General features: G+C 39.6%; 1 pseudogene; it reads left to right on the plus strand.

Moving 5' to 3' along the window:
• Positions 1-695: 695 nt before the first annotated feature.
• Positions 696-5,165, plus strand: LOC119519941 (annotated as a pseudogene).
• The last annotated feature ends 14,217 nt before the right edge of the window (positions 5,166-19,382 follow it).

The raw sequence follows: 19,382 nt of genomic DNA on the forward strand, positions 1-19,382 counted from the left end.
TTAGAGGGTAATGGGTCTTGACCTTGGCTCTAGGAGTGGTCTGAGTCCATCCCATGTCAGGTCTGGGTTTCTTCTGGGTTGCTACACATATGGATGTGCCAGGTCACAGCCATCTGCCTGCCTGTGCTGGAATGGCAGGAGCTAGGGCAGTGGGTGTCCATGCAGGTATTTGCTTGTGGCAGGAGAGTTCCAGGTATTCACAGGGAGGAGCCATGGTCTGGGCGGTGGTGAAAAGAAGCAGCAAGGGAGCCAAGGGGACTCAGTATGACTGGCAAAAGCCTACAGCACCCAGAATTCCCAGATGGCCTCCCATCCAAATAGTAATGAGGCTCAAACCTGATTAGCTTTCAGGATCAGACAAGAACCAGTGTGTTCAGGCAGTATAGCTGTACCAAGAACCACCAGCACAAGACAGCACTGCCCTGCCCAGTTCAGTCCCTAGAGGTACCCCACTAACCCTAACATCACCCAGCCACCCCACACAACCCCATCAAAACCCTACCTGCCCACACATGCCCAGAATCTGCTTTCTGCAGTCCCCTAACCAGTCCCTGAACTGCGGGGCAGCAAGCTGTGACCCTGCTCATCCGGCCCTGCCTTGTGAGAGTAGTGGACTGGACAGAGGGCACTAGGGCAGACCAGGGTGAGGAGAAAGCCTGAGACCTGCTTGCACACCACACACACTCCCTGCACCGATGGCTGCAGCTCTGTGGGAAAGTGGGTGGAGTCTCATACACACTTCAGGCTCCTGGGCAGCCTGTGTGTAGGTTCCCTGCTGAGGCCCTGGGAGCACAGAGGCTGCGGTGCACTTGTCTTTGGTGGCCTTGTGACGGATCCTGCCCAGCCACCCCAGAGTCCCTCTAGCACTCACTCTCCCTCTCCACCCCCACCTAGCACCACACCCACTAGTCCTCCAGGCTACTGTGGATTCTGACCCAGGTGGTCACAGAACTCCCAAAAAGATTCAGCCCAGGGTCATGGGAAGATGATGGGTGCAGTTTCTAAGACTTGCCAAAGGCTTCCAGGACCCTGGAGAAACCCATCCTGGGTTCCTCCTCCCAGTAGGGTTTCAGTTGGGTATGGGGTCAGAGTGTGCTTCTCAGATCCTCCAGGCCTGAGCTGTCCCTCTGCAAACCTCCCCATGGCTAGAGTGACCCCCTGGTCCCTTTGGTTAGTCTGGCTCCACCCACTTGCCACTAAGGAGCCTGAGAGCCAGTGACTCATTCCTCTCCCCTCCCATACCAACAGGAGATCACACTCATGGGAGACAGGCAGTCAGCCTGGGCCCTCCTACCCCAAGGCTAGGAAGCCCAGGGGTGCTGCCAGATGGGCTGCAGCCCAAACCTAAGGACATGGGCATGGTCACTCTGAGCCAGTTGCTGGCTGGTGCCCAGGGAAAGATGACTCATGAACAGAGACTGGTAAACCAAGCCAGGAGCTCATGCTAGCACTTGGCCTGGAGTGGAAGGCACTGCCCTGCTGATGGGAATCAGCTGAAGTGGCCCTGGATGTGTAGTGCTGCCACTGTGGACTCCACCATGGTCTCTGTTGGGTGCCTTCCATCTGGATCTGCTGGCTGCTGTGGGAAGACTTATGGGACCCTGGGTTGCATCTGTCTGTCTTTCTGTTTCCCAGGGTGCTTGATGGTTTCCCTTTGCACTGTCTGCAGAATGGCCATGTGGAGGTGGCTCGTAGAGCTACTAGGTTTCCTGAGAGCATTCCCCACCCACACACCCCCATCATCTGCCAAGGGGTGTGAGGATGGCTGGGTGAGTCTTGTGTCCTGTGATCTAAAGTGCATGGGAAGCCTGGAACATGGTTCCCAGGTGCCAAGGAAAGGGGATAGCCTTGTCCCAAATCTGTCATGACAGAGAAGGTAGTGAAGGCCTCTGCTACCCATGGCATGCACTACCCTTGTGTGCATGGTTTGAGGGCAGGTGCTGAGAGTTAGGGGCCAGTGGCCCAGAATGGTTCCCATGGATAGGGTATCTTGGCCTCAGTCATGGGGGCCTCAAGGATCATTTAGAAAATCTCAATTTCATGGCCTATAGTTAACAACTTAGAAGAAATAGACAAATTAATTTGAAGGTAGAAACTGCCAAAGTCCACTGAGGAAACAGTGACTAGACCTGTATTGGTTAAGGACATTGAGTTTGTAGTGAAAAACATTCCAGAAAAATATTTCTATCACATCTCCTGTGATATTCCCAGGACCCTGTCTCTCCTAACTGCCATCTTCCAGAAGCTTCCCTGGATTGGCTTTTATAAATGGGATTCATTAGGTTACAAACTTACAGTTCTAAGGCCACCAGAGTGTCCAAACTAAAGCATCAAAAAGAGGATACCTGTACCAAAGAAAGGTGGACGGTATCCAGAACACATCTGTCAGCTGGAAAGGCACATGGCTGGAGTCTGCTCTTCCTTTGCTCCTTGGTTCTGGTTTCAAAATAGATTTCTCCAAAATGTCTCTGGGCTTCTGTCTCATAGTTTCTCCCTCTCCACTCCTCTGCATCCTTGCTTGCTCTTCCAGGGCATTTCTCTCTAAGCATCTGGGGGTGTTCTCTTAGCATCTTTGGTACAAATTCTTTACTTCATCTCTCATTTTAGCATCTTAAAATATACATTTATTTGCATCTCCAACAGCTCAAGTTTCTGGGTCTGTGTGGGATCTCAGCTATCTAAAGGACTCTGGTGATATAATTAAGACCTGCTCTTAATGGATGTGGCCACACCTCCAGGGAAAAAAAAAATCAAAAATCTCACCCAACAAGACTGATTAAAGATTGTGGCTCTTCTGGGGTCCAAAACAGTTTCAATCTTGCACAATATCAAAATCCACTAGGGAAAGTTCTGAAAATCAGTGACAAGGGGGTTGAGAGAGTGGTCTTTCCAGAACCCCAAGGAGTTCAACCAAGATGATTTACAGCAAGTGCATACAAAAGACCAGGGAAGGGTAGAGCAGGAGTGGAGTGAGGGTCCAGAGGGCATGTATAGGCCTTGGAGGACCTATGCTAGAGCATAAATGAAAAATACATAAATCTGAAAATTTGTACAATATTTATATGCATGAGAAGACCAAAACCCACATGCAGTATGGGTTAGAGATACCTATTTTTTTTTTACTATTCTAATTTGCATTTATTTCATTAATAAAGCTAAAATTTTTCTTTTTCCATTTCCCATTTGTATTTTTTTTCTATTAATCCTTTCTTTATATCATTACCCCATTTTTCTATTACAGATTATCTTTTTCTCCCTCATAGATTTAAAAGAAAACTTTAGGCCTCTGCTGCCTCTGCTGTTACCTCCTCCACCAGAGCCATTCACTGCTGTACAGGGAGAGTGAGGCAGGGCTGCTGGGGCCACCATTGAGCCTGACTCAGTGAATGAGGACAAGAAAATTGAGCTAATGTTGCCAGTGTATTTTTGGCATTTTGTTGAAGAAAGTTGGATACCATAAACAGAAAGAATCTTGGAAGTTGCTTGACTGCTGTCTTTTCTCAGACTAGTATGAAAGGGAATACACCCATTCATTCTGGATTGGTGGATCTGAAGTACAAAATATTTTCCAGATAATTAATGGAACATCATCTGTGATCATCTCCAGAAAAAGGCCATCAGATGGAAACTATCAAAAAGAAGAAAGACTGGTTTATTAAATATTTTGACCAGTGCTCTGGATCAGATCAAGTGGAATTTATGAAACATTTTATTTCATGAGTGTCACTATCAGCATGGACATATTATCTCTTACCTGAAGCCCATGTTGCAGCGGGACTTTATTACTGCTTTACCAGAGCAAGGCTTAGATCACATAGCAGAAAACATTCTTTCCTACCTAGATTACAGGTCTCTGTGTGCAGCAGAGCTGGTTTGTAAAGAATGGCAATGAGTGATCTTAGAAGGAATCTTTGGAAGATGATTGAATGAATTGTATGCACAGATCGTCTATGGAAGGGACTTTCAGAAAAAGGAGGGTGGGATCAGTACCTGTGTAAAAACAGACTCACAGATGGCCCTCCCAATTCATTTTGTAGGTCATTATACCTAAAGATTATCCAGGATATAGAGACTATAGAATCTAATTGGTGGTGTGGATGACACAACTTGCAGAGGATTCAGTGCCACTCTGAAAATAGTAAAGGTGTCTACTGTTTACAATATGGTGATGAAAAAATTACAAGTGGCCTATGAGATAATTCTATTAAGATTTGTGATAAAACCAGCTTGGAATGTTTGAAAGTGTTAATGGGACACTGTCCTTTGTCTCCAGTATGATGAACATGTCATTGTAACTGGCTCTTCAGTCTCTACAGTAAGATTCTGGGATGTGAACACAAGTGAAATTCTGAATACACTGATCCACCACAATGAGGCTGTATTGCACTTACACTTTAGCCATGGACTCATGGTGACCTGTTCCAAGGATGACTCCATCACCATGTGGGGCATGGCTTCTGCCACTGATATCACTTTATGCCATGTCCTGGTTGGCCACCACACTACTGTCAATGTGGTAAACTTTTATGATAAGTAAATCATGTGTGCCTCTGGTGACAAAACCATCAAAGTGTAAGACATGAGTACCTGTGAATTTGTACTCTGAATGCACACAAGACAGGCATTCTCTACCTCCTGTACAGGGATCAGCTAGTTGTTAGGGGATCATCAGATAATACCATTAGGCTATGGGATATCAAATGTGGCACCTGTTTAAGAGCCCTAGAGGGACATGAAGAATTGGTCCAATGCATGCACTTTGATAACAAGAGGATTGTCAGCAGGGCCTATAATTGGAAATTTAAAGTTTGGAACTTGCAAGCTGCTCTTGACCCCTGTACACCAGCAAGCCCTTTGTGTTTGTGCATGTTGGTGGAACATTCTGGTCATGTGTTTCAGCTTCAGTTTGATGAGTTTCAAATCATCAGCAGATCCCATGATGACACTATTTTTATTTGGGATTTCTTAAATGTGCCTCCTTGTGCCCAGAATGAGATGCACTCTCCCTCCAAAATGTATACTTACACCTCCAGATAACAGTCTGCACTTTCACCCACTTCAGGGATTCCTAGTCTTGAACTACTGGCTACATGGCTACCAAATGCCTAAAGGAGTTCATTTGCAGCTGAGTTAAGAAAGTGTAATTGGTTTTAGATGCTGGGTAGATGCAAAGCAGCCTAACTCTTCAAGTGAGATACCCATTTTTGAATCATGGAGAGATTGAAAGACTTTGAGCACCATGGGATAATTAACACATGGAACACAATGATTTTTATGTTATTATTTATAATATATCTGTAGTCATATTTTCATTATTAACATAATCCATAGCCTTCTTATATATGTTTAGGAGGTGAGGGCCTTCCCCTGTTTCTCTTAGAGTAGACTACATGTTTCTCTTGGTTGAACTGGGGCAGTATTTCCAGGAGAAAGATTGGATATATATGATAGTACAAGTTTTGATTCTCAGGGGTTCTTGCTCCATCCTCAGCTTGGATGCTTAGTGCTTGGACTGTCTGAGAGTGAAAACCCAGAGGAAGATAGTTTGTGGCAGAACTACTGAAAGTGAAACCAGTGGTGAAGAGGGAATTGCTATTTCTCCTGAAATTTCATTCTCTCTAAGATATGCAGATTTCCTGTACTGGTCTGGCACATTCTAAGTACACTCATGGGATACTCACATATTTAAAATCCACTTGTGTATACCCAGGGGTCTGCTATAATTATGGTGATTGAGGAAGTGGGTAAGAAATAATCTTCTCTCCACCATTTACACTAATTTGTCCAGACTCTATTAAAGCTGTGTATTCACAGAAGAGATATGAGAGGATTTATTTTCTTCATGCATCCTGTGGCCTCAGTGTGTAAGTAATTCACTCATTCACTATTTTAGTGGTAGTGCTGTGCTTAGGATTGTGGTGAACATAAGGGATAGAGATGAGAAATTGCACAACTTAGTCCAATAGGGAGGCAGATGGTTAATCAGGTGAGCTCAATGAGTCCTGTGTTATGAATGCCAGGGTCAGGACTATGCCATGTTCAGGAAAGCACAAGAAAGAAGACAGTAAAGGCAATGAAAAGGAATGTATTTATTTTGTCCAATACTTTTTACACTTTTGAGAGAATATTCTCACATTTTGAAAAGATGTTTGAAATTCTCATTACCATCTTGTCCCCAGTTAACCATTTTCTCTCTTTTAAAAAACGTGTACAACTTTGTAAGTGGAAGCAATGAACAGGTAATATTGTTTCCTTATTTTAAGCTGTGCACAAAGGAGGGGTATTGTATGTATAGTAAAATTTTAGGACCAGTGAAAATATTTGAAGAACTATCAAGAGAACAGAACAAATAACAAGTCTGTTTGTCACTGAACAGAATCAAGATGAGTATACAAGAGACACAATGTAAGCTCTGGTTTGGAGGTCCAGGTAATTATTGAGCATAAGAGACCTTCTACCATAGGAGGAGTCACCCTAGGACTGTCCTTTAGTATAGTAGTCTCAGGGGGACCTGGCTTTTCCTACTAAACAACTTACCCTCATATCTCATAATAAAAATCTCAGTTTTTTAGAGGTGAAAGAGGAATAATACTGTTCTGAAGTTCTGTATAAAGACTGTGCACTTCTGCAGAATTATGTACTTTTCTTCAGTTATATCTTCCATTTTAATGAATAATAGATTTATCACTTTTACTTAACAAGTGTTGGTTACATAGGTAACATCAGCTCATTGGACTTTTCAAAACTTGTTGCATTTTGTTAAATCATTTCCTAGACAGGGAAACTGAGGTCATTGCAGATGCCTCAAGTTGGTGAAGTTGGATTTTAAATTTATATATTAGTGCACACCAAGTATTACATAACTGGAGAGTGCAAGAATAATACATGAAAAAGTAGTTGATTACTTCAAGGCCCTAGGGAGAGGGGGTTACCAAGTGGAGCCAGTGAGAAACATGAACAGCCCAGGTTCTGTGTGGACAGCACAAAGCTAAACAAAAGGGACCCAAAGATTTAGGTTTGATACCTGGGGAGTTATGTCTGCAGGGATGGAAAATTCTCAGCTAGCTCAAAGGTCAGTGTTGAGGCAAGTGTCCTGGCCAAAATAAGATGGATTCTGAGGCATACACAAAATATCCCTTATGATGAGTCTGTGGATTTACTTGAATTTGATGAAAGAGATTTAGTTATGAATTCTAAAGAGAAAATTTTATGATCACCCTTTGGAAGTTATTATTATCAGATTTTTTGGCAAATTTTCAGGTTATATCATTCTACCTGTTATGCAGTATTGCCTTATGATGAAGTTTTATGTATTCAGAGTCTGTATGTCTCTGTGAGTGTATCTGATCAATGCTGGGTAAGCAGTAAGAATGATCTAACTGGAATCCCAAACACAGTTTGAGCATTTTGTATACAACCACCACCCTTCCTTAGGGCTCTCATTTCATCCAATGTACTCTGGATATTGGTAGAGATGGCATTGACTGAACCAAAATACCTATGTCATTTTAGGAATCAGTGACCTTCAATGATGTGGCTATCAACTTTACCAAGGAAGAGTGGGCCATGCTGGACATGAACCAGAGAAAGCTGTTCAGAGATGTTATGCTGGAGAATATCAATCATCTTGTGTTCATGGGTGAGTTTCTCAAAATATAGTATCTATATACAGCTATCTATTCATCCTTCCATCCATCTATTTAATGTAGCATTAAGTTGTTCAAGTATCTAGACAATGGCCCCATGTGCCACACCGATCTCTACTCTGATTCTTTCAGAGCTCTTATGGGTACTTAAAAGAAACTTTGTGTTTTTGTTTATTCCTTATGTCTTATGTGTCCCACCAGTGGCATGTGATTTTCCACTCTAAAATTTCAGGCCTTTCTTGCTGCTCAATCTCCAACATTAATAACAATATGAGAATGCAATAAATTTTATTTCTATGGACAAAATAAATATTCTCTAGATAATTATTATCCACTAGGGACTGTAGTGAAGTTTTGGCACACAGAAGGCATACTATTTTCCACATAGAACATGGATTGTTTTGGTTGAGCTTATGTTTATTGGATGCTTTTATAAAATATACTTCAACCATTTTGGAATCATAATTTCTCCTGGTATGAAAATATTGAAGATACTATAGTCCAGGAATTTAGGCATGGGCATCAATATATCCCTAGTGTTTTTGACTGAGAGTCAAGAATCATCATTTGCAGGAAAATGATTTTAAATATACTGTATTTAAGTTATACTTCCTTGAGCTGTTCATAAGAGCTTACCTTCTGTTCCTCCTAGTCTGTCCTGGACTTGATCATGAACTTATGTCACTATAGATCTCAAAATCTATGCTTCTATTTCTCATAAATAGGGTATCAGGTCTGCATATCAGAAGTGCTTTCACAGTCAGAACAAGGAGAACTGTGGAGAGAAGGATTAAGGTTTCTCCAAGTACAGATTCCAGGTGAGTTCTAAGACTCTGTGCTTCACTATGAGGAGGGGCATTGTCACTGAATAAGCAGGTCCTTAGAAGTATCAGCAGAAGATTTCCTGAACTGAATGATGTTCTCTGAAATGTAGGCTATGAATTTGGGGGAAAATCTCAAATGTGTAATTTTTCCATACATGTATCAATTTCTATTCAAGAATCCATCTGTGATTGTCTTTCACTTAGGGAAAGGATATTTGTGTACTTATAGGACTTAAATTTTCACATAATGGCCTGTGTTCTGGTCCTCTTGTTTGAGGATTTTCCCTCTCTTTACCAGTGAGCATCCCATCTTCTTATCTTCTTATTTTCCCTTACTTTAATGCTGAAAAGATTTTATTTGTTAATTTCCAGAAAAGCGTTTCTACCTCCTAAAGTACACCTTAATTTTACATTGTTATCCAATCTAAATGACAATATTTGAAAAATAATCACTTGATAATTGAGGGTTTTCAAATATTTCATTCTGCTTATGCCACTCTATAATGCCTTCAAAATTGTTCCAGGCAGGGAAAATGACCATAAAAAAGAAGAAATAATAACCATGCAATATATGTCTAAGAAGGACACATCTACCAACCAAACAAAGGTAAGTTTCATGATTGTGAGTATTTATCTCCCAATTAGAGAGATAGGATTGAATAATTTGGGAGATCATCACAATCACCTGAGAAATTATAGATGGTATTATTCACTCTCACATCAAAAAGTTGTGGATAGTTTCAATTAAGCAAAAAATTGACCTGAGCTCAAAACCATAACCTGAAGTCTTATAAAAGGACAATTGCATAAACATGTTCATATGCCTATTCTTTGAAACATAATGAAGTTTTCAAAACTAGTTCACTCTGCAGTTGAGATGATACAAAAGAGAAAATCTTTGCATACAAGTACCCCATGTACATGGAACTATTATAATGAAGGATAGCTGGAGACTCTCTGAATGATTAGACTAGAGAATTATGTTAATAAATATGTGTGAACACATCATTAACAGCCTTTCTTGTCATTTATGCCAGCAGATTTCTCACACTGAAGAGGATCCCCTTGAAAGTAATGATTTGAGAGAATATTTCACTCACTCCACAATGACTGACATGGGAAAGAAACCCAATGTAAACAAACAATTTCAAAGAGTTCTCAATTATCATTCATTCATTGGTAAAAATAAGAAAATTCAAACTGGATGTAAGTCATATAACTGTCATTTATGTGGAAAAGTCTTCAGAAGTAGTTCTGGCCTTAGACAACTTGAGAAGATACACACTGGAGAAAAGCCATATGGCTACCATCTATGTGGGAAAGACTTCGCTGGTAGTTCTACACTCAGACAGCATGAAAGAACTCACACTGGGGAGAAATCATATGTCTGCAATATGTGTGGGAAATCCTTCAGTCAATGTGGTATCCTTAGGCAACATGAAAGAATTCACACTGGAGAGAAACCCAATATCTGCAATATATGTGGGAAATCCTTCAATCGTTGTGGTAACCTTAGGCAACATGAAAGAATTCACACTGGGGAGAAACCATATGTCTGCAGTATGTGTGGGAAATCCTTCAGTCAATGTGGTATCCTTAGGCAACATGAAAGAATTCACACTGGAGAGAATCCCAATATCTGCAATATATGTGGGAAATCCTTCAGTCATTCTGGTAACCTTAGGCAACATGAAAAAATTCACACTGGGGAGAAACCATATGTCTGCAGTACATGTGGGAAATCCTTCAGTCAATGTGGTATTCTTAGGCAACATGAAAGAATTCACACTGGAGAGAAACCCAATATCTGCAATATATGTGGGAAATCCTTCAATCGTTGTGGTAACCTTAGGCAACATGAAAGAATTCACACTGGGGAGAAACCATTTGTCTGCAGTACTTGTGGGAAATCCTTCAGTCAATGTGGTATCCTTAGGCAACATGAAAGAATTCACACTGGAGAAAATCCCAATATCTGCAATATATGTGGGAAATCCTTCAGTCATTCTGGTAACCTTAGGCAACATGAAAGAATTCACACTGGGGAGAAACGCAATGTCTGCAATATATGTGGGAAATCATTCACCCATTGTGGTACCCTTAGGCGACATGAAAGAATTCACACTGGGGAGAAACCCAATGTCTGCAATATATGTGGGAAATCTTTCAGTCATTGTGGTACACTTAGGCAACATGAAAGAGTTCACACTGGAGAGAAACCCAATATCTGCAATATATGTGGGAAATCCTTCAGTCATCGTGGTAGCCTTAGGCAACATGAAAGAATTCACACTGGGGAGAAACCATATGTCTGCAATATATGTGGGAAATCCTTCAGTCAATGTGGTACCCTTAGGCGACATGAAAATTCACACCACAGAGCAATCGCATATCCACCATCTATGCAGGAAATCCTTACATGTACACAGTAAACTTAGGTGACATGAGAAATCTCACACTGTGGAGAAACTATAAGTCTGCCATTTATGTGGGAAATCTCTTCCATTTATGTGGTAAACTTAGGTTACATGAAAGAACTCAGTGAGAAGAAACTATACACTTGCCCCATATGTGGGAAATGCTTCACTGATAGTCTCAGATGACATAAGGTAGTTGACACTGGAGAGAAAACATTTCTCCCATCTAAGTAGGAAAAACTTAAAAACTTATTCTGCTGTTGGACATCAGAGAACTCATTAAATATGTTTTGCTTATGGAAGAGTCTTCAGCCACGGCTCTAACATTTAAAATAAAAGAATTCACACAGGAGTGTAATAAATATCTCTCAATATAATAAATGGGTAAATGCTTTTATTTACAATCTATCTTTAAATAATGTGATTTTACTATTTTAGGGTGAACTCAAAGTGTATAATTACCTATAATAAATTTCAGCTTGGCTCCATCCTTCAGTATACAAATGTACCTCAGAGTAGGAATGATCCTAAACCATAAAAAAGGACAGAAATATCCTTACTAGGAGGAGAATATTCTAGTACAACAAGATATAATATTTGATGGAGTGGCTACTTAATGAAAAAATGTGAGAAATTCTTTCCTTACAAAGCAATATGTAGAATACATGTGGAATTTCACATTGTATAATACATTCTATGTATATATAGACTGAAGAAAAGTCTTTGGTGTTTTCAATTTATCCATCAATGTTAAATTTCTCATACTGAGAAAATGTGAACACTAAAATCAAAGTGAAAAAGTGTTCAGCTGGACTTCACACCTGAAATATCAGACTGGGAAAAATAACTATCAAGGGAGCACTTGATCAGTGGAGCCATATAAATGAATGGGTGGGGCCATGCCTCCATGGGAATATCTCATCAGAGTCATCTCCCACAACTGGGTGGAGCGCATTCCAAAGAGATACTCAAAGAAATCTAATTAAAACGGATAACGTCTGTCCACACAAAATTACATCAAAGATAATGGTGTTTGGGGGACACAATACATTCAAACTGGCACATATGGTTACAAAGTTACAGTCTTAAGGCCATAAAGTGTCCAAGGTAAGTCATCATCAATTAGGCACCTTCACTGGAGGATAGCCAATGGCATCTGGAAAACCTCTTTTAGCTGGGAAGGCAAATAACTGGTATCTGCTCCAAAGTTCTGGTTTCAAAAATGGCTTTGTCCCAGGATGTTCCTCTCTAGGCTGCAGTTCCTCAAAAATGTTACTCTCAGTTGCTCTTGGGGTCTTAGCCCTCTCTTAGCTTCTCTGGAGCAAGAGTCTGCTTTCAATGGCTGTCTTCAAACTGTCTCTCATCAGCTACTCTCAGCTTCTGTGCATTCTTCAAAGTGTCCCTCTTGGCTGTACTAGCTTGTTCCTTCTGTCTGATTTTATATAGTGCTCCAGTGATTTAATTCAGACCAACCCTGAATGGGCAGTTCCACACCTCCATGGAAATTATCCAATTACAGTAATCACCCACAATTGGGTGGGGCACATCTCCATGGAAATACTCAAAGAATTTCAATCTAATGAACACTGATAGGTCTGCCCACACAAGATCACATCAAACATAATGGCATTTGGGGAGACATAGTACATTCAAACTGGCACATTCCACCCCCTGGACCCCAAAATGACATTATCTTTCCATACACAAAATACATTCATCCCACAACAATATCACAAAAACTTAAACCATTTCAGTAACAATAAGATTCCAACAAAACCCATTATAGTCATGGTCAGTCCTAAGGTTTAATTCTACTTTTGCTGTGGATCTGTGAACTTAGAACAAGTTATGTGCTTCCAATATACAAAGGAGGGACAGTCATAGGATAAATATTCCCATTGCCATCAGGAGAAATAGGAAAACGGTTTAAGGGACCAAAACAGTTTCCAAAGTCTGCAGGACAAACTCCATTGGATTTCAGTCTGAGAGTCATTAACAGAATGATGCTGCATCCTTGGGGCTTGAGAGAGTGGGAGCCCTAAGGGCCTTTTGGCAGCCTTCTCTCCAAATGCTGGGGTGAGTTCTCCAACATATGCACATATTCTCCAACATATCCACACATTGGGGAGACCACCTTCTTGGCCCCACCCCTTTTAAACACCAGGACAGCAGCTAGATACCCTTCCATTTCCTGCGCACATGCCCAACCCTTCAGAACAGTCATGTGGCAGCCAGGCTCTCCCCAATTCCCTGGGAATGTGCTCTACCCTCTTTGGGACCTGGGATGGCAAAACCCTTCCAGAGCATTGAGGCAGAATTCCCACCCTTGACCTCCAGGGCAAACTCACCCTTTCCATGCATGTGGGTCACTCTGCTCTCCCAGCCCAAAGCCTCTTGACTCCAGACTTCAACCTCCATGGCTCTGTCTTTGAAGAAATTCTTCCTTCAATTTGTTCCTTGTCTGTCTCCTCCAGTCCAGACCAGCAATATCTCTGTCTATAAAGATATCACAAAATTTCTGTTGGCTTCATATGAAGCACGCAGGAGTCAAAGCCACCAGACAATAGGACTTTCCACAAATCCTTTCAGTTTAACTCCTTTTCCAGTCTTGGCTTGTACTGAAATGGTGGCTGGGTTCCATGTTTGGTTGCATCCTCCCATTGGGCTGTAGCTTCTAGGATTCCACCCCCTGGAGGCCTGTAATTTTCCAAGCCATCAGCTTCTGGTTTCTTTGAAACCAAGAGGTCAGTTCTAAGTTTCTCTCTCTCTGCTTGCATTTTAGTATAAGCTGCAAGGAGATGCTAGGGTACATCCTCCACATGTAGTGGAGATCTCAGCTAAGTGTTCCAGGTTGTTGCTTTCAAATTATTCCTTCCATATGACACCAGGACTCTTATTTTGCCAAATTCTCTGCCACTTTAAAACAAGGATCACCTTTCTTCCAGTTGCAAAAACACATTCATCATTTCTGTTCAAGTCCTCCTCAGAAGTGTCTTTAGAGTCCATATTTCCACAAACAGTCTCTTCAAAGCCATTTAGGCCTTTTCTATCAAGCTCGTTACAATTCTTCCAGAATCTTCCCCTTATCCATTTAAAAAGCTGTTCCAACATGTTTGGTATTTGCAAACACAGCAGCACCAGCACCCCATTCCTGGTACCAAAATCTGTTCTGGTTTGCTAATGCTGCTGGAATGCAAAACACCAGAAATGGATTGGCATTTCTAATGGGGGTTTATATGGTTGCAAATTTACAGTCTTAAGGCCATAAAGTGTCCAAGGTAAGTCATCAACAATCAGGCACTTTCACTGGAGGATGGCCAATGACATCTGGAAAACCTCTGTTAGCTGGGAAGGGATGTGATTGGCATCTGCTCCAAAGTTCTGGTTTCAAAATGACTTTGTCCCAGGATATTCCCCTCTAGGCTACAGTTCCTCAGAAATGTCACTCACAGTAGCTCTTGGGGTTTTTGTCCTCTCTTAGCTTCTCTGGAGCAAGAGTCTGCTTTCAATGGCCATCTTCAAACTGTCTCTCATCTGCCACTACTCTCAGTTTCTGTGCATTCTTCAAAGTGTCCCTCTTGGCTGTAATAGCTTACTCATTCTGTCTGATCTTAAATTGTGCTCCAATAATTTAATTCACACATGCCCTGAATGGGCAGGCCCACACCACAATGGAAATTATCCAATCACAGTCATCACCCACAGTTGGGTGGGGCACATCTCTATGGAAACACTCAAAAAATTACAATCTAATTAACACTGATAGGTCTGCCCACACAAGATTACATCAAAGATAATGACATTTAGGGGGACATAATACAAACTGGCACAGTTGTCTATGTTGAGGAAAAATAAATCAGTAGGAAAAAATCACAGACAAAAGCAATTATGTGATACCTTCATTACTTACATTTCTTCCATCCTAAACCCATAGTACTGTTGTTTTTATACACACAAAAAGATGTAAGAGGAAAATCCAGGGCTCTGCATTTGAAAATGGTATTTTCTTTTAAAAAGATTATGACATTTTAAAGTGTTCTGAAATGATTTGTATACAGATTTAAAAACTTAGATCATTTCTTTACTTGTAGATTGCCAAGTCACAGGAGGATCTCTGCAAAGCGAAGTTTTCCAGGGGTAGCTAGAATACTGCCAGGTGATCCCATCCCACAAATATAAAAGAAAAATATCATTAATTTTAATGCATAGGTAAAGAATGCATTTTCAATGTAAAGAATTATTGGTATTATTTTCCATTTAAATTTTTAATTCACATATCCATATAAAACAGTATACTTAAAGTTAAGTCAATATTTCAAAATATTTAGGGGTGAATTATGCACAGAAAGGGCTACAAGCTGTGTGTATGAATTGCAGAAAAATGCTTATATTTTCTTTCAAAACATGCTATGAGAAATCCCTAGAATTACACCTGGAATATAAGGGCTTATATATATGTGTATATATATATATATATATATATATATATATATATATATATCTTATTTTCATGACAAGGATTCACTTCTTTACTTTTTACTACCTGAATATGTAGCATAGAAGTTAGCAAAGAGAAAACAATAGGCAAATATTTGTGGTATTATTAATTAAATAGCAATGACAATAACATATGCAATTTTAAGATAAATGGAACCAAACAAAGTTAAATGTATTTAAATATTTAAATTAGTATTCTTCATATTGAAACTTTGGGCAGCAAGAGGAACCCCCAGTTTTGCTTGCATCAGTTCCACTAGACACTGTAATCCAATCACTCTGAACTTTCATTAAAAATTTTCAATTCTTAAAACTGCTGGGACTGAGTTTTTCAATTTAATGAATAATAAAATAATACATTGGCTTGGTCTCATTGTGTAAGTAACATCTCTATCAGCATTTCTATTCCAATTTTATTTAAAAAAATAGAGCAGGGGAGAGTTGGAGTGATTTATGGAGTTGGGTAAAGAAGAAAAGAAGAAAACAGTAACATCAAACACTTACAAGTTAATATTGTCTTCTCTTACACTGGAGAGGAAAGGCAGGGTTTCTGGTAAGGATCCAGTCATGTTTCAGGTGCAGGCAAGGGTGAGTGGGAACCTGAGATGAAGACCATGGCAGCAGTCATTCTGTTTTATAACCAGACCATCTTTTTTCAATTTTAGTTTACAATGTAGGGAAGCAGTGGCACTAGAGAAAACCCCTTGGTATGTAAACCTTGGAATAAAAATAGAGCACTGTTGTAATTTTAAATAGCTAATTGCCTTGAGGTGGCTCTAGGAAAGCAAAATATCTTCCATGATTCTTAGAAATTCCAATTACATTTTTGTAATTGATTTCTAGTTTAATTCAGCTATGCTCAGACAACATAGCCATTATGATTTTAACAACTGGAGTATGTTGATTTTTGGCTTAGTAAATGGACTATTTTGATATATGTCAAAAATGTACTTGAAAAAATTTATGTACCCAGAGAACAATAATCTGTATGTCCTGTTTAAGACAAGTTATCCCATTGTGTTATTCAAGTGTTGTGTATAATAATTAGATTTTATTCATATCTCCAACTATGATATTGGATTTTAAAAATTCTCCTTTGTGATAGGTCATTTCTTGCAGTATGTTTGCAGTTATGTCATAAATGCATACAAATTTGTAATTCTTAAATCTTCATATTAAATCAACTTCCTTGTCATGAAGAAAAATCTCTCTTTATATGGAACCATACTTCCTACATCTGTTCTACATTTTTTTACTAGAATTCAGCCATATAGCTTTAATGACTTTTGGGGCAGTGGGGGGGGGGGCTTGTTTTGCATTATATATTTTGCCATCTTCTTTAAAATTTTATTGTTGATGTTTATTTTTCTGCTTATTTTAAGTATTATTACTTATTAAGAGCTTATAGTTGGGTATTTTACTTTTTTATTCCAATTGACAAATTTTGTGTTATAATTGGGTCATTCAGTTCATTTAAATTTAATGTCATTAGTAGCACATGTTGAATTTCTGTCTACTTGCATGCTTTTGGTTTGCTGTTTGTCCCACCTTTTCTGTGTCCAATATTTCTTCTATTGAGTTGATAAAGTGTATTTTTCCTTTTTTACCATCTAGTAGATTTTCAGTTATAAAATCTTATCTCAATAATTTTAGATATTACCCTAGAGATTTCAAAATTGATCAACTTATTACATTCTATCTTGTTTCCATCATTAGTTGACAGATCACTCATATGAACAATTACCCAAATAAATATCTGGATATTGTTCCACATAGCCCTGGATATATTTTAAAGGTGATTTTTTAAAAATATGCATTTAGATGACATATAAAAATAAATTTCATGATTGCTATGTCACTGTCAGAGTTCTGAGTACTTAAGAGTAACTTTGTTTCATTCTATTCAAACTTTCCCACAGAGGGTTTCCCCTCCCTCAACACCCCCGTACAGAGGATGGCAAATAATTGTGGTTAACCTGGCTGCCTCTAGAGCCAAACAGCCTATGTTTTCAGGCAGGATCTACAACTTAAGGGTTGTGTGCACTTTAGCAAGTTATATTTTATTGACTTCCTGAACCCACATATTTACCCTTTCATTGTCCTTCATTCCTTGCTGCATCCAGTGTATTCATCTGGAATGATTTCCCTCAGCCTGAGAACCATCTGTTAACATTTTTTGTACCATCCAGTTGATGGTCTTGAAATTTCTCTGCTTTAGTTTGTCTGAATATATATTTGCTCTTTGTTTAATACTTCCATAAGTATCCATTTATGTGATGTCAGACACTGACTATTATGGATACTCAATGTCCATATAAATAGAATCATATAGTATGTATTCTTTTGTAGTTGACTTCTTTTGATACATATAAATAATTTTTGGCTGGGGGTGATTTGTTTTGCTAGGAGTGTTCCACCAGATTTATCGCCCATGTTGTAGATATTCATTCTCCTAATATTTGACATTGTGTTTATTACCATGTTTTAGCTATTGTGAAAAATAAATTTCCTTTAAAATTTTGTGTTGGTGGACCTAGACACTCATTTTTTCTTGAGCATGTAAGAGATAAATTGCTGGATCAAAAATAGATGCATATGACAACTGGATAGTGAGAAGCAGAAGAGCAAGCACCAATACTCAGTTCTTCCAGCATAACAGCTATTATACAGGTAGAACCTGTGTGAAACAGCTATTTTGAATCTCCAAAAATGAGAGGAATACTGTACAGCATCCAGGGAAGAACAGGAGTAAGATTCTGACAAATTACAGTAAAGAACAGACAATTGCTCTCATGTCAAGGTGGTTACTATCACACATATCCCACTCTTATTGCACTCCACAAAGCTTCCAACCCTTGACAAGCTTGCTGGTGACATAAAGGGATGTGAAAATCTTTGCAAATACCAAATGAGGGTGCATCTAAGCACTGATCACAGCTTTTGTTTAATTTCTTTTGATTGCTGGGGTCCCTCTCTAAATGTGGCCATTGATTCAACCCACCCTACAGAAGCAGTGGTGGCAGCTATTTTTTCAAACCATCCTGAGTGGTAGAGGTGAACTAAAGACACTAGCCTTCCACAGGTCTGCATGAGACAGTTAGATGAAGGAGTGTATTTTCTGGGCAAGCCAAGAGAGCTCAGGTTTGACAAGCTGTGAAGAAAGATCTTGGTGACTTACCTGATCCTCTACCCAGGGCGTTTTGGAGTCATTCAGTACAGTTGATATGGTTAACTGGCCGTGATTCAGCAGAAGAGACAGACTTGTGAAAGCCTTCATCACATCCCTGTAAGAAAGGGATAAGTTTAGCTTTCACATAGAGACAGCATGGAATAAGGGAAATGGAGGCAAAACCAGTTTAAACAAGCCCCGTGATAAAGAGAAGAAAGAGAATCTGCCTGCTCCCTATATGGAAAAGTAACCATGGTTACTGGAATGTAAAGAGATATGAGGTAAAATCAGAGGTGGGAACTCACAGCAAAAAAAAAAAATTTTTTTAAACTAAATGAACTCTCTGGGATAGGCTGATCAGTTCAAAATCTCAATAATGAGCTAGTTGGCTCTCTTGGATAGGCTGTACAAATTACAATCTCAAAAGATGAATTAGTTAGTGTTCTCTGATAGGCTGTAAACTCTGTAGTACCCAGTCAATGGGGAAACAGGGGAGGGACTTGCGAATTAGGAGTAGGAGATTTAAAGATCGCCATTCTCTTCCTCTGGTGCACCAGCCCACCACGTGTTTGGCTGGATGCCCTATCTTGCAAGATCACAAATAAATTCTTTTCTCCTCCAGAACTGAGTGAGCATTTATTCCCTTACAGGTACTGCTTTATGTCCAACAATCCCTCAACTCAGAATTTGTCCTTCAGGCAATAGCACCTTTTTTTTTTTTTTTTTTTTTTGGTAATTGTTTTATTTATTTATTTATTTTTATTTATTTATTTTTTGACATCTACTAGCCCTCCCTTTTTTTTAATCTTCATTTTATTGAGATATATTC

This window comes from Choloepus didactylus, chromosome 24 (genome assembly GCF_015220235.1).
Source record: "Choloepus didactylus isolate mChoDid1 chromosome 24, mChoDid1.pri, whole genome shotgun sequence".
NCBI lineage: Eukaryota > Metazoa > Chordata > Mammalia > Pilosa > Megalonychidae > Choloepus > Choloepus didactylus.